This window comes from Leptodactylus fuscus, chromosome 2 (assembly GCF_031893055.1).
Source record: "Leptodactylus fuscus isolate aLepFus1 chromosome 2, aLepFus1.hap2, whole genome shotgun sequence".
In the NCBI taxonomy this organism is placed as follows: Eukaryota; Metazoa; Chordata; class Amphibia; order Anura; family Leptodactylidae; genus Leptodactylus; species Leptodactylus fuscus.
This window is the reverse complement of record NC_134266.1, coordinates 196,949,053-196,965,991: the sequence shown is the minus strand read 5'-3', so window position 1 is coordinate 196,965,991 and position 16,939 is coordinate 196,949,053. Positions and strand designations below refer to the sequence as shown.

Here is a 16,939-nt window from a genome sequence, read left to right as displayed (position 1 = left end):
CAAAACACCTCTTCCCCTTCCCCAGCACCCAGCATCTACTGCACCCAAAAACTCAGACCAATTTAATTTTTGAAATTTTCCAGTAGCTGCTGCATCCCCCCCCCCCCTAGGCTTATACTCGAGTCAATAAGTTTTCCCAGTTTTTTGTGGTAAAATTAGGGGTCTCGGCTTATATTCGGGTCGGCTCGAGTATATATGGTATCTCAATGCAGGTTTTTAGTAGCAAATCCCCCACCCCACAACCCCCGTATCCAAGTTCCCTATTACAGTCACTGCTGGGGTGTGTGATACACACATGTATCTGGATAGGCTTATCCTGCTAACTAGTACAATAAACATTCCCTGATCAACCTAGGCCTGATAGTTCCCACCATATGTACGTGAATGAGGGTGGCTAAGCTGTACTCTTGTGCATAAACTGCAGCCGGCTATCAATATGCCCGCGGCAAGCTACACTGGGTCAGACCAACATAGTCACAGCTTCCTGATACCTAACCCTTCCACTTCAGTGCAATTGCATGTGGTGGTAAAGCCCCAGTATGGCACAAGCGGTGCAGTCAATGCGTTATGCTGGAAGAAAACGAAAGATTGTGAATGACAATCTGTTTTCCCTTAGCCCAAACAGCAGCACAACTGGGGTAATCCTGCCCCTATGAGCTGTTAGGTAATTAAATATTCCACCTGTCCTAACAGCAATTAACCCCTATAAGAGGTCAGAGGACCAACTCCCCTTTGTGTTAGTAACAAGTAAAGTTTTAGACATCTATTTAACAGGAGTAATATGACATACAAACAAATAGTACAATTACAGCATAGGGAGGGAGCCTTGTGCTGCTGTTTGGGCTAAGGGAAAACAGATTGTCATTCACAATCTTTCGTTCCCCCTACGCCCAACAGCAGCACAACTGGGGATTTAGCAAGTATCGCTTTCCCCTAGGGCGGGTGATTCTGGCAAGCTGATGCCAATACCGAATGTCCAAATGCTGTGGACTCCCTTGTTCGCCACTCAAGTCTATAATGTTTGGCGAAAGTTAGCTGAGAACTCCAAGAAGCCGCTGCACATATCTGTTCCAAGGAAAGAAAACGTCTCTCGGCCCATGATGTCGTCACTGCTCGGGTGGCATGGGCACGGATAAGGTCTGGTACCGGGAGGTCCTGAGCACGTAGGGAGCAGATAATGGCTTCTCTAATCCATCTTGATAGAGTTGGTTTGGATGCTTTGGTCCCTTTGGTGTGGCCAAACACATTGATCAGCAAATTCTCTGACTTCCGAAAGGACGCAGTCCGCTCTAGATAAATCTGCAACGCTCTCACCAAGTCCAACTTGTGCATCCTTTCCTCCCACTCAGAGGTGGGAGAGGGAAAAAACGCTGGTAAGACGATTGCCTGGTTAACATTCTGAGGCGTGGGTACCTTTGGCAAGAATCCTGGGACAAACCTCAGTTGCACTCTGTCTGGAAAGAAGGTTATAAATGGCTCAGAGGCCGATAGGGCTTGTAGCTCACCGACCCTCTTGGTGGAGGTTATTGCCAACAGGAAAGTTATCTTGTATGCTAGGTACTTCAAATCCACCTCAGATAGGGGCTCAAAGGGGGGCGCACAGAGCCCCTGCAAAACTGCGGCCAGGTCCCAGATCGGGACCGGTGGCTGCACCTGAGGACGGAGTCTAGTAGCCCCTCTTAAAAATTGCTTAATCAGAGGATCTAGTGCTAGCCGGGTCTCCAGGAGTGCGGACAGAGCTGAGACTTGGACTTTCAAGGTAGCAGGTGCTAGCCCCTTCTCCAGGCCGTCTTGTAGGAACTCCAAGACTGCATTCCTATCAGGGTCGCGCTGGTTACTCGAACACCAGTTCTGAAAGATTCGGGCGACCCTCTGGTAGCTCTGGTTAGTTGACTCTGCTCTTGAGTGCGCCAAAGTTCTTAGCACTCCCTGGGATAATCCTCTTTTGCCAGCTAAAGGCTGGCTGACCTCCAGGCAGTGAGGTTGCATCTGTTCAGGCCTTGATAGGGCCGACTGTTCCGGGTTACCAGAGTTTACACTGGTGGAAGCCTCCAGGTGTTCCTCCGTCTCATGAGAGTGAGGACGGTGAACCATGCCCTTTTTAACCAGAATGGCGAGCTCCTTGCCAAGTTCCGGTTCTGCCTGCGTTTTGTCAATACCTTCCGAATCCTCAGTTGACGAGGGTAGACGCACTTCCGTCTGAACCTCCCTGGTATTGACAGGGCATACAGCGCTGGAGGATTGTCTTCCCGAACTGGGGAGCGACGTTCCTATATTGCAGCGCCGTTTGAGGTGGCCATCAGATCCACCTCGGGGAGACTTCATCCTTTGATAGGATAGTGGAGAGCACCCTGGTCTGGGGATGACCTGGCTAAGGTCCTCCGCATTCTGGTGAGTCAGTCCCACAGACTGTAACCTGGAATTTGAACCGTTGGCCGCTGGGGGATTCATAGATCCAAATAGATGAGGATCCTGGCGTCTGGTGACGTGGAGGGGGTTCTCGTCCTCTGTCCGGGATGACCGTAATCGGCTGTGAACAGGCTGTCCGTCCTGGTCCTTTACTCCCGAATTTGTGGAGTCCACGTCAGAAGCTTCACTTGAGCTCTGGTAATCTCTCGCCAGCTGGGTAAGCGCGTTCTCTTCAGGTAACGCCAGGTGCTCTGTACCAGGGTCTCCCCCAGATGAGCTCCCCTGGACCGGGAGGCATCTGTGGTCAACAGGGTCTAGGTAAACCTGACCGAGGACCTGCCATCGTGAAGATGGGTCTGCCGGGCCAATCATGGCCGGGCACTGATGGTTCACTGGATAGGCTTTTTTAGTCCCTAGGGACAGCGATTCCGGACTCGCAGCTTCTTGACATAGAGAAGGTGCCTCCAGGTAGGAGAGTCCCTGGTGAATCCCCGGAACTGGATTCGATTTGATGGAATCGTAAAAAATCTTAACGGGTCTTCTTTGATCCTGGCTCTGAGAGGCCTTCTGTCCCCTTAAAGGGCTCCCCAGCCTTACTAGGGGGCTGGGGGAAGACCCGTGGATACTACTCCCCTGGAGATAGGGGGGGCTGAAGTTCTGCCATCTGGGAGGGTGGAAACTTGAGGACAAGGTTTTCCATCTGGGTGTTCGTCCCATTGATCTAAGGTCCTGGGCCGAGCTATGAGAGATCCTGCAAGTATACCTGGCCTGAAGGTTCCCTAAGGAAGCCGCATCCCGGGACGGAAGCGGTCTATGTCGAAGATGAACCTGAGTCCTTCGCCCAAGATTCTGGACACCAAGAAGCCTGGAGGGAGATCCTTCTGGACGGGTACTCAAAGATGAAGTTGTTTGGGGCCCTGAAAAGGGCAAGATGTTCTCTCGGCCGGTGGAGCCTTGATGTAGCGAATGACCCTGGGACCTTTGCGTCGGGGCCCTAGATGGACGGGCCCGCTTTCTCCCAGGATGGCAGACCACTGATGGGTCAGGGATCCTTCTTACGGTCGCGGAAAGTACCGCGTCCTCTACCTCGGCCCTGGGGAGCGGAGCGTCCACGCCCCCTGAAGCCTCTGGTGGAGGACCCTCGGCCCCGAAAGGCAGTTCTTCTCCTTTCTGGCGGCTGCGGCAGATTTTTGGTTTTAGTGTCCGCCAGATCCTCCATGATTTTGTCCAGGGCTTTGCCAAAGAGCCTACCGGGCTCAAAGGGCAGGGTACAAAGCCCTAGTCTGGAGGAGTTGTCCACCCTCCATGGTTTAACCCACAACGGTCGCCTGGCCACAGTGGTGAGGGCCATAGATTTGGAGGCGAGTTTTAGTTGCGACCTGGAGGATTCAGCCAGGTGGTCCACCAATAAATTAATATCGGTCATAGCCGATAGGAGGTCGTCCCGGTGGACCCCCGTGTCTATATCCCTAGCAAGGGAAGATAGTTCGGCCTGTAGTGCAGAGACCACCTCATTAGCCGATATGGCCACGGAGGCCTGCGACGAGGCGACAGAGTATGCCCGCCTCAGGGACCCCTCTACGCGGCGGTCCAACGGGTCCTGCAGGCTTGAGCCGTCCTCGGCTGGCAGGACTGTACGGCGGGATAACTTGGCAACTGCCACGTCTACTTTTGGCGGTGGTCCCCAGGCACCCTGCTGGGACTCTGACATAGGGAAAAGTGCCCTGAACCTAGCGGAAGGTGTAAATGCTTTCTCGGGACGCCTCCACTCGCCTTCCATTACCTGGACCAGGTCAGCACTAGCTTTAAAAGACTTTGCCCTCCTGCTTGGCCCTTCCCCTGCCTCCCGATCACATGATCTGAGGACTCTGAAAAGTCTTCCCATCTTTTCGAGGGGAAACACCTCCTTCTCCACCTCCACAGGGTCTTCCTCTGAAGACTCAACCTCTCCGATGTGAAGCCGCTCTAGGGGCGGGAGGGAGGGCTCAGAAGCCTCCAACTGAGGCCTTTTGGCGAGGTGGGAAATGGTCTCATCCACTTTCCTCATGGACTGGGACACGAAGTCCTTAACCCAGGAGACCATCTCTCTGATTGGGGTAGCTTCGGAGGGAGGAGCTCTACATCCCTGGCAGTACCTGTATTCACAGGCATCAGGGAGGGGGATTTTACATCGGGCGCAAGACAGATGTCTCCTCTTCGCAGTGGTTTTCCTCCGAGGGAGGGTCGAAGAGGATGAGGAGGACATACTAAAAGGAGGAAAGAAGAGCAACATAAAACAGAAAATCCGGACCTCAGCAACAACAGCAGCAGTAGCAGCAGCAGCAACAGCAGCCCCAGCCCCCCTCCCTCCACCAACCTTGATAACACGCAATAGAACTTCCAGCTCTTGAGCTTCTAATCCTGAGGCAGCAATGCTTCAGAAGTACCTGCAACCGGAGCGACAGGTACCATACTGTGGTGGAGGGGGGGTTTAAATAGGCCGGCTGGGGGAGGGACAGGGGCGGAGCCACGCCCCCTTCACCTGGGTCCGAGCTTCCTAAATTCATAATAACTCGCCCCCCCTTCCTGAGCAAGCGGGGGGGGGGGGGGGAGACACACTAGCAGCAGTTGCTTACCTGCTGTTCACTGAGAGATCCTGCGCTGCCTGCCGCGGCACCTACCCTGGTCGCGCGACCTGCGCATGCGTGGTTTCCCCGGAAGCAGTCCCCGGCTCGGGTGGGAGCTGAGAAGTAGTTCCCAGCCCCCGGCGGCAGACAAAAGGTTCCTACCTGCCGGCACCTGCAGTGCCCGGACGTCCGCGATGCCGCCGCTACTCACTTGCTCCAGCAGGGAACCCGGACCGGCGCAGGGAGAGAGCCACGCAGCAAGGTACAATCTTTAGGGGAGGAGAGGGGACCCCTCTAGGAGGCCAAAGCACCTCTCCCCCGTCCACCTGTCCTGTCCCACAGGACAGAAAAAAACACAAAGGGGAGTTGGTCCTCTGACCTCTTATAGGGGTTAATTGCTGTTAGGTAATTAAATATTCCACCTGTCCTAACAGCTCATAGGGGCAGGATTACCCCAGTTGTGCTGCTGTTGGGCGTAGGGGGAACCCCAATAATTCAACAAGTCAGGGTTTTATCTGTTCAGCCAATTTTAAAAGACCTAGACTTGAAAGTGTTAAACCACCTGGTAAAATTGTGTCTGCGTGGGGAGAAGGAGCACTACCTGCTCTGGCGTCTTTCACATGTAGCAGCGTCTGGAAATTTCAGTATGCACAGAGCCAATGTATTCCAAATCCATGTCCAAAATACACAGCAAGCGTTTGAGTTTAGAATAAGACAAATACAATAAGCTCTTTGAAATCAGCAGAACCCCCTGTGATCTTCAAGGAAATTATTCACACTAATCACACATTGTGTAAGCCGCCAGCTCTACCCAAATCCCTCATTTCCCACACAGACGCTCCGTTCATTTTATTAAAGTAATGAATTTGATCGCATGACCCTTCTCCAGCTATTTTGCCCAGATCATTTCATATTGAGAAAATTGCAGTACATTACTCATTCATCATCTCTGCTCATACCTAAGAAAGAGAAGTGCCTTGTGGCTTCCGGTGATTATACTGGCGGCTGCTTCTCACGGCAGAGGCGTTTTGTCATATTTAGACACATAGCTACTCACTATGCCTGTTGCTGAACCATTTAAGTCACCTGTAGCTGATAATTTGCTGCAAGCATTTGCTAAAGTGAAAATATCCGTCATCAGGAACCTTTCACGTTGCTATTATTGTTATTATTCAGCATTTTAAAGTTCACCCACTACTTCATTCCTAATGTTACAGCACCGCTAGATGCTTCTTACCCAGTCGTACTAAAGTAACATTAGTGCAGATTCTATTTTTACCAGTGACCTGGAGCAGAGCAGAATAATGACTTGAATAATGACTTGAAGCAGCAGCAAAAAGTACTTTGATGGTTGCAAGGCTCTTAAAATGGTGTTCTGCTGGAGTCTGCCGCTCTCTGTAACTGCATACATTTATGATGAAGTTATTAGATCTGCCTGCTAGAAGCTGAAATATGTGTGCACAGTTAATTCAGTGATGGCGATCATTAAATAAAATAGCATTTTGGGGAAAACATTTGCATTCTATTTTATGGATTTTATTAAGCCCAATTAAAAGCGCATTACACAGTAGACACAAAAAGCTATGGGAAATCTTGCTTAAACAGCTGCCAACATGAAAATGCTTTGGTTGGGGATTAGTATAGGAGAGATCACAGTACTCTGTGTAGGATTGTCCGCCGGACACACTTGTATTCAGCGATGTAGCTGACCATCAACCTACCACCATATTCCCATTTATACAGGGTGCTGGTAATCTTGCATGTCTGACGCTAGGTTCACACCTGTGTTCGGGTTTCCATTTCTAGGGTCTGCATAGGGAAATCCCAAATCCTCCCATTGACTTCAACGGGTTCCTTTTTCTGCTAGCATTGAAGTCAATGGGAGGCTTTTTTTTCAGTGCTGAAATTCCACACCAAATTTCTCACCATTTTCCTCTGTGTGAATGCACCCTAAGGCAGAATGGGAAGCAGAAACCTCAAGTGGAGGCCAACCACTAGTGTGAACCTAGCCTTACGTTCCTTTGCTTGTCTGGCAGATGATTGGCAACACTGACAAGGTACAGTCACATGCTTCAGCAATTATGTGCGCTCAGACCTTCAGCCACCTGTAGTGTTTGCGGATAATATTCAGAAACTTGTTTGCTCATTGGCCAATGTAAGCGCTGGCGATTTGGCCGCATGCAGTTCACAGAGGAAAGACTTCCTTAAAGAGGACCTTTCACCATATCTGGGCACAGGCAGTGTTATATACTGCCAGAAAGCTGACAGTGCGCTGAATTCAGCGCACTGTCGGCTTTCCCGATCCGTGCCCGGTGTAAAGCGCTATCGGTCCCGGTACCGTAGCGCTTTACAGTCAGAAGGGCGTTTCTGACCATTAGCCAGAGACGTCCTTCTGCCTCGCAGCTCCAATCGCGCTGTGCTGTGGAGCCGGGAGGAACGCCCCCTCCCTCTCCTGATAATGCTCGTCTACGGACAAGCTGTGTGAGCAGAGGGAGGGGGCGTTCCTCCCGGCTCCACAGCACAGCGCGATTAGCGCCGCGAGGCAGAAGGACGTTCCTGGCTAATGGTCAGAAACGCCCTTCTGACCATAGAAGAGCTACGGTACCGGGCCGTAAGCTCTTCACACCGGGCACAGATCGGGAAAGCCGACAGTGCGCTGAATTCAGCGCACTGTCAGCTTTCTGGCAGTATATAGAACTGCCTGTGCCCGGATATGGTGAAAGGTCCTCTTTAAGCGGCATGCACCTGACTGTGCGTATAACCAGGCCGTTGTTAAAGGGCACATGGGTGACATCTGCATGCTACCCATATTTTCACAACCCCATTAACTGATGTTGGTGAGTATGGGCCGCAAAATTGACAGGAATAGGACCTGTCCTGAGTAATTGGCCCCGGCTCAGGGACCCATACACCGGACTGAGAAAAGACTCGTTAGCCATGAAAAACATACTGACGGTCGTGTGCCTGAGGCCTTAGAGGGCAGTAATACATGAGATGATATTGAGCAGCAACAAGTGCTGTCTGACAATGTACATGATGGTCAGCTCTGCTTATTACACTGGGCTATGTTTGGAAGGGAAGAACAAGCCTGTACCCCTTTCTACTCATGCATTGTGTCAGCGGCACATTCCCTGAAATCATGGGAAGGTGTACATGAAGATGTAAATCGACAAATGAGCATTTTATACATTGTCGGCTGATCTGCCTCAAGTACACGGGGCAGTGATTGGGGAAACGCTTCTGTTGAGAACACTTGCAGATTACTTCAGATTACTGCAGATTAGCAATGCCCTTTTTTGGCCACATGGTTTTTGCAGATAAAGCCTCTTAAGGAGGTGCAAAAAAAAAAAACATATTTTGGCCAGTGCCCCGCATGGCGTAATCGCTGGAGTTTGGGGGCAACATTTTACAGTCCCTGCAAAGTGGATGGGATTTTAACGAATCCCATCCACACATTGAAGAAAAATACGCACATTGGAAAAGCTGTGATTTCCAAAAGCGTCGCTGTGCGAAGCGCTGCGGGAAAAGCCACAATGCTGTTCTTCCATGGGGGGGCCTTCGTCTTAAAAAGAAGCATTGTGAAGGCACACTACATGACACTTTTAACCGCAGGATGTCATCAGAATAGGCTATGTCCGCTGTGTGTGGTCTTATCCTTAGGATATACTCATATGACATATAGACCATAACTAACAAAATCATGCATGCATAGTCATGTTTGTTAAGCGTTCAGGCTTTCCGTGCTTGGACTATTCACTTTTAGCTAAGTGATAAGATCCACTGCATATCTGTACATTATGTACATTCTGGTTGCCACAATGTTATTGACATCCACCCAACCACCATTTTTTTCACATCTCTGTGGCTCCTAGCATTGTGTACATGTTGGGTGCTGCAGTGCTCACTCACCATCTCTTTCCTAGTGGTGGTTATGAGCACCGCAGCTCTGTCCCATCCAATTGTATTGAACATTGCTGCAGTAAGTCATAACCACCAGTATAAAAGAGACTCTGAGTAAGCACTGCAACTGCTGGCAGGTAAAAACAGCTGATCTGTGGGGGATCTGAAAGTCTGAAGACCCTTCTAAAGTTTATGTTCATGACTTTTGTAAAAGTGGATAACCTCTTTAAGTAATGACTTGCCAATTGCCCTGGTGAGGCTTAAAAGTAATGCTAAACATATTTTTTAACCATTTGTTTTACACATGTTTAATTTTCCATGTTACTGTGTAATGTATTTTTAGATTTTTTTTTAAAGGGTAATATTCTCTGAAATTTTAACTCTGGCTCTTAAGCCTAATAATACGGTGACAATCGTCAATGCTGTTGGGGTTTCTTTGCAGAAGTCAACTCTGTTATATCACAGGCAATACAGACAGGATTGTAATAGAAGATAACACCTCATAGCACCCATCATTGCCTCCACTACTGACAATAGATGATGTCACAAATTATGTTTCCCCTTATCTGGACAGAACATGGTGTCTCCTGCATTTGTTTACATAGTTCAGCTTTCTGCTATGTAATTTCCACACTAACCACTCTCACCTTACTCACCCCCTTCTATCTCTTCCATACACCCTCTCCCTGTCTCTCTAGCTATCCTGCCTACTACTAACCCTTCGCTACGAACTCAGCCCAACCCCTGACCCCACTATATACTTGTCTCTCTTCCTTCCAGGCTTCTTTCTGTGGGATGGCTCCTCCTTCTTTACTGATTCTGCAGCAGTGCTCTGCGATGTTTCACTTCTACTGCGCATGGCAGCTGTGCAGTAGAGATGGATTAGTGGAGGAAGTCAGAAAAGAATGAGGAGCCACAGGAAGAAACCTGTAAAATAAGTATGATGGAGAGGAAGGAGAGTAGTAGTGACAATCCGTTTCCAGAAACGCGGAAAAGGATCGTCACCAGATAATCAGAAAATGTCGCCGGAGATGTACCCCAGACATATGGGTAAATATACATTTTTAATTAATTATGTTATATAGAAAATAGGAGGGAAGAGTATTTAAATTAGTGTATGGATTTCCAATTATCCCAGACAACCCCTTTTGAAGATAACCCTTCACCACCTCCATCAAGTCCAGCTCTTTATATCAATTAATAGGGACTGCTCCCGCCGTTCCTGAGCAATTATTGGTGTTCATTTTGGTGCCTGACTTTCTATTTAAACTCTATACTGTCCGGAGGGCAGTGTCCGGCAGGAGCAGGCAAGCGGTGTGATTCTGAGCTCTGACACTGACTGCCTCTGATTGGAGCTCGGAGTCACACTCCGTCCCTGACACTGACATTACAGGGGTTAAATAGTACATCAGGCATCAAAAGTAACAGCAATGATTGCTTGGGGAAGGTGGGGGGTAGGGAAAAATTTTCAACTGCTCTTGAATCAAGTCCTCTTACTCACAGTTGCTAAGAATTTGAATCGCTGAATGTATTGAAAAGTTGCTCCATGCCAAACTGTTCAAACCATGTCTTTATGGACTTTGATTTGTGCTCCATCATGTTGGGTTAGAAAAGAGTCCTCCCCAAACTGTTTCCAATAATTTGGACTCATACAATTTCTAAGTCCTTAAGGCTGGGGCCACACGTAACAAAAATTCAGCTTTTGCTGCAGAAGCGTTTCAAATTTTGCTTCAGTTTTTTGAGCCAGAGCCAAGAGCAGCTACTTTTCCTTTTCCTTATATAGGAAGCTCTTAAACTTCTACCAATCCACTCTTAACTAAAAAAAATATTTTCCCATGAATATAACCCTGTTTAAATTTGTAGACCATTATAAAGTTAAATATTTATGCAAATATAAGTAAGGGCTCGTTCACATCTGCGCCCAGGTGTCCGTTCTGCAGGTTTCCGTTTCCTGCATAAAACAGAACAGGATACGGAAACCTGCAGGATTCTCTCACCCACTCATTCATTTGAATGGGTGAGAAAGATGTGCGGCGGTGAGCGTTTTATGCCCTCCGCTGCGAAATCGGGTTTTTTAATCCGGACACAGAGTCGGACATGCAGTACTCTGTGTCCGGATTAAAAAAAACGGTTTCGCGGCGGAGAGCATAAAACGCTCACCGCCGCTCATGGCCGGACCCGGTCTGTGGTTTCCGTCTTCTTGCATGCAGAAGACGGAAAGCACAGAATGGAGACCAGAACGCAGGTGTGAACCTAGCGTAAAAATGTGAGTTTTAGGCCAGGGCCCCACGGTACGTAAACGCCACAATTTGCCACTGCGGGAAAAAGCGTGGCGTTTTACAGTGCAAGCAAAGGGGATGGAATTCATGCGAATCCCATGCGGACACGCTGCGATTTGCAAAGCCGTTGCGGCTTTGCAATTCGCAGCATGTCAATTATATCTACTGAAACGCCGGCGGCTTTCCCTTAGATATGATGTTAAGAAAAAGTTCACAGAGGAAAACTCTGTGAACTATTTCTTAAAAGCGCTGCGGAAAGAACCGCAATGCGTTCATGCAGCGGTTCTTTCCGCAGCGCTCTAGCGCTGCGATTATGGCCCGTGGGGCCTTAGCCTTAAAGGTTTTCTCTAAGCATTCTAGTGGTGACTGTCTTTTGTCTTGATCAGTTGCTAATGAATAAGACCATGAATGCAGGAATTTTCTATGGTCCGGAACAAACCAGAAACCCATTATTTCATTTCCTGCCTTGGAACCTCTTCAATTTAAGGAAATCATGGCTGGGTTTGTGGTTTGTCCCAGACCATAGAAAGTCCCTGTATTCAAGGTAACTGATCAACACAATAGACTACTAGCAACCACTTTTTTAGAACCACTGGTTAGAGAAAGTCTTTGAAATTCAGCAACATTTATAGTTATTTATATTTGCAAAAATATTTTCTTTAAATTTGTAGACAATTTCATTTAGATTATGGATGTGGAAAAGTGCCTTTAAGTGCTGTATCATTGGCCCAGCCCCAACTCTGACAAAGAGCTCCATACCATAAGGTTGAGTTCACAAGGGGTTTTTTGGTCTGGAACCTCCTGTAGTTCTATGGAGTACAGAGCGTACTGCGCCTGCTTGCGTAAGCGGCCAAAATGGCCACCCACATGTGAAGTTGGCTCTGCCTGCGGCCCGCTGGCAGAGCCGACTTGCGCATGCATTGAATTTTTACCCTCCCGCGTGAAGAGGCCATTGCTGAAGAAGATGGCGTCGGAGCTAGAGTGAATTTTCTTGCAGCATTGGGAACGCTCCCAGTGCTGTTTGAGCGCTGGGGCCCGCCCCCAGTGCTGCAAGAGAACTCGAAAGGTAGGAGAATAATAGTCTTTCTCAATGCTATTCTGACGTGTTAGTGAGAAAAAAATGAGTTTGAATGATAGGATCCCTTTAATGACACCAGGTTCACACTCGCGTTCGGGTTTCCATCACTCGAGTCTGCATGGAAACCCGAAAGACTGTGATCCTGTCCACTTAAAAACCTGTTTCATGTGGAAACCTGCTGGCTCCCATAGACTATAATGTGGACTGCCAGGTTTTATACTGAAAAGACGTTTCTCTCTGCTGATTTTAAGCAGATTCTGTGACTGAGTGTCCTACGGAGACTCCAACGCAGGTATGAATCCAGCCTGAACTAGATTACTCTGCCCTACATATAATGACAATATTGTTATAAACCCTATGTAAGTATTAAGTGGCTTGCTTTAGCCACTATAAAGTCATTAATTTCATTCCAGTATATTTAACTACCAGTTACTAAGTTCACAATTTATTTCACTGGCCATAGATCAACTCCCTAAGTAATTTTAGATAATTGGCATATTATATTGACCTTGATGCATATAGGAGTATCAACATTGATAGGATGATTATGGCATGAAGAAACGTGTCTGTCCTGTGTTTGGGCCTAATGAATAGGCCTAATCAGGAGGGAGTCTCACGCGCGGCTGTCTCAGCTGCAGAATCTGCGGGAAGAAGGGGCATCTTGGTTCTTTTTCCCGTAAGCGGATCCCATTGAAGTCAATGGAAGCCTTTTTTGAGGCGGATTCGTGTGAAAATCCGCTTGCAAAAACTCAGCGTGAACTAGCCCTTAACCTGGAACATGTAAGGCAGAGAACTGGAGCGACCAAAGGCATAAGCCAATAACTGGAAGTGCTGTGGAGTTAAAAGGAAGGTGACATCATAGAACAATATCAATAGACTTCAAACAAGGGTGTGCACACCTGGGAGAAATGGAGTGCAACAGACCCTATAATGCATCAAGGTGTAGAGGGGACATGGGGACCACCATGACCACCCCCTAATAATAATAGGGAAAATGTTAAATACTTCTAGAGGAAAAAGATAATTCCAGAAACCACCCTGGAACAGCAATACAAAAGCAGTAACAAAAGCACCAGCATAGTAACTATGAAAGGCACAATGAGAAAACCAAGACCATGAGAGGAAACTTGGCTGTAAGTTGAAACTAGGGCCTAAACCCTGAGACTACAGAAGTAACAGTATAAGCCATAGGCAAAGGCCATACTGAGAATCCTGTAAATAAAACAAGGAAAGTGTCCCTGGAAGCCTCAGTGGAGGTTGAGGAAGGCCAGCCGGCTGCTTGCGTTTCTGGTGCAAGGCAGGTAGCGATCTCTAGGGTAGTGGTTCAGTCAGTTCTGGTTCATCCACTTAAAGTCTTTCACACTGCAGGAATGTGGAGGCCCTCCTCTAGGGAGAGATGATGTAGTCCTTAGTGTTGAGGGTACATGCAATATAAAAGGGGCAGCCCCATCAGTTGTGTATCTGGGCTTTCTTAAGGGCAAGAGTAACCGCGCACATTGCTCTGCGCTAATCCAGGGTAGCTGGAGCCAAGTCAGTGAAGAGTTGAACTGATGGCGTTAAGCCTGGGAGAGACTGGAGGTTATGGTCTGTCGACCATATTTGATCACAAAGTTCCAAATAGTGCAACTTGAGAATAATGTCCCTGGGAACATTTGAGTTCTTAGGTCGACCTAGATCTCTGTGTATGCAATCCATGCAGAGCAGAGTGTTGAACAAAGTCATGATAGTTTCGCATAAGGATTCGTGCATTCCTCTAATATAGATGTTAGCTCTCCTGGATCTGTTTTCCAAGTAATCCAATTTCACGTCAATAGCTTCAAATTTTTGGGCATATTCTTCAAGGCAAGTTTTATGTTCCTTGAAATTGTCCGCCGTCCATCCTATCCTCCACCTCTGATATCCTGGAGCCAAGGTCCTGTATCTGTTTAGTAAAATCATCTACTGCCTTGGAGAGTTTGGTGTATAATAGTTGTTTGATTTTGGCAAAGAGAGTGAAAGAGACCAAGTTGATAGGCCCATCCACAGGCATGGGTTCTTGATTAGAAGTAGAAAGGGAGGTAGTGCTAACATAGTTCCCTCCTGTGGAGCCTGTCAGGCATGGTGATATAAAACATTCAGGAAGACTGTGTCAAGCAGTCCTTCAAGCTTTTTTTTTTTCTTCCTTAAATCGCGTAGCCATTTCAGAAGTCAAGCTGGCAGATGGGCGGTAGACCGTGCAAAGACAGGCGTATGGTGCAAACAGGGAAGCCTTACGTGGGTAGTTGAGACATTAGCCAGACATGGCGGGCAAACTGGAAGCGGCAAATGTATGCACCACGGCAAGTAGAAGCATGTTGCAGCTGTAGCAGGTAGCGGAGCTTCGAGCCCAATGAGTATTTTGGTATGGATTTAAGGGTATCCACTATCTATGTGGGAGGCAGTATAAAAGTGGCATGTGGCAGTGGTCACTCACAAAACAATAATGGAGTAATGGCAGCAAATAATAGCCATGCTCCTGGAGGACTATAGGAGTGAGCAGGAGGAGGGAGGCTGAGAAGGGCAGGTGCTCTAGTGAAGACAGGCTAGGCGGGTCCACAATGGAGGGAGACAGAGGAGTATTATGAAGGTATCTTGTGACACTCTAATGGTAGAATGGTTGGCAGCAAGTGGAGGCTCTTGCAGATACAGGTCGTGAGTGTGGAATAGCAGGAAGACTTGAGAGCCCTCTGTCCGACCTCCCAGCTTCCATTGTGCTTTTACAGCAGATGCCGGGTCTGTAAAGATTATAATGTACAGCGGAGACCCGGAGCTAAAGCCTGAGAGTCCACTCTGATCGCAGGCGTTACTAGCTGTAAGCCCCCTCAAATATATTAAAACTGTCCATGGGCTCTCCTGTAGTATTAAAACTACCTTTTCATTGCAGGCCGGCTCCTGTGTGACAAAATCGCAGGAGCCGACCTGTTCCTGTAACACCCGGGAGCCTTATGATGCTCCCAGGCCTGTCGTAGTAATATTACTATTGTGGCTGGTCTATGACCAGCCTCAGTAGTAATGTGTAGAATCTCCCATAGACTGCAATACACTTGTATAGCAGTTTATTGATCTTGCAATTAAATGATTGCAGGTTCAAGCCTCCTACAGGGGCTAATAAAATATTGAAAAAAAAAGTTCTAAATCTCCCTCTTTTTGTAGAATACATATAAACGTAGAAAATTACTGTGAAACACATACACATTGTGTGTCCAAAAACACCCGGTCTATAAACGTATAAAAATATTTCCCCCACAGGGTGAATGTATTAGTGGGGGGGGATGCTTTGCCTCTAAGTGATGAAAGCAATAGACATTCCCCAAAATGGTATAACTAAACAGTACATTCCTGACTTTGGTCCAAAAAAACTCGACAAAATCTGCAACAAAAAAAAGTTGTTTGCCCAACTAGAGGTCTCAGAGCACCCTCTGCTGGTATGGGGGACATAAAGATTGGTGTAAAATGCGCCAATCGTCATGAATCATCATCATTCCCCCCCATTGTGCATTGACATGAATTCTATGTGTATGAAAAGGATTCATCTGCGAATTGGGCAAGCACAGAGACAGAGGCAGAGTAGGTACTTGAACAAGGTTGCCAGAAAAATGATCAGTTAAAATGTACCTACAATTACTTTTGATAAATGAATAGTGTATGTGAATATATGAACTTTTGTTACATATCGTATTACAGAAATCTATTTCTTTAGACTGCTTCTCCTTTTCTTCATTCACGATTACCACACATGTCAAGGTTATTCGTTCAACGTTGATACCTGTCTCAAACACTGTACATTTCCTTCTATCCGTTTTTTTTTTTTTTGCACAGACACAAAGTTCTGCATGTTCAACTTTGTCTCAGTGCAAAAAACCATTGGTTTCACCGTGGAGAGGCTGCATGCAGATACCTGCGGTTTGCTTTAAAAACACATTCAAATGAATGAGTTTTAAAACTATGCAGTTTCTCCGGGAATTAGGACAGAAACACAACGGGCGGACAGGGGCGCAAGTGTGAACGCCTCCTTAAGTGGTCTTCACACATGTCTACTGTCTGTAACAAAGGAGATACATATGTTTGACAACAGCTCACTCCTCTCTGTCCTGGGAATATATGCATACTCAGCTGAACATCCATATATGTTGGTTAAACAAGCTGTCTATATATGGCCAACCTTAAAAAAAGTCAGGGAGCGGTTTTCTTGTTGGGCTACCGTTGTTAATGTCCATTGCTGTCGTCCATCATAGGATGGTTGCAACAGACATTAACTGCAGCAAAGTGAACTAACACAGGCTGAGTAGCTCCCTCCCTCTTTTCTTATTGACACTGATGTACAACATGATGGATTTTATCTTCTGTCATGTTTGTTTTTGTAACAGAAGAAAAAGATGTATAAAATAAAACATGACGGAAGAAAGATTCCATCATGTTTTTTACATTGGGGCGAACGCAGATGGACACCTAGCCGAGCGCGCTCTGTCTGCATCTGTCATTTAATGTCTATTGCTCTCATCCTATAACGGATGAGAGAAATGATAATGATAGTGAGGACTCACCCTTAGACTTGCTTGTTAAGAGAAGATGATTTATGGTTAGGAATACTGAAAACACTTGAAATGACTTAATTTTTCTGCTGCTGTTTCATATTCCTGGCAAGTACT

At 47.3% G+C, this 16,939-nt stretch overlaps 1 protein-coding gene across 2 annotated transcripts in view; it reads left to right on the top strand.

The window, feature by feature from the left end:
- NDFIP2 (Nedd4 family interacting protein 2) overlaps positions 1-16,939 on the top strand; it is an 85,701-nt gene that overhangs the window by 34,944 nt on the left and 33,818 nt on the right. The gene's annotated exons all lie outside the window — the stretch shown is intronic.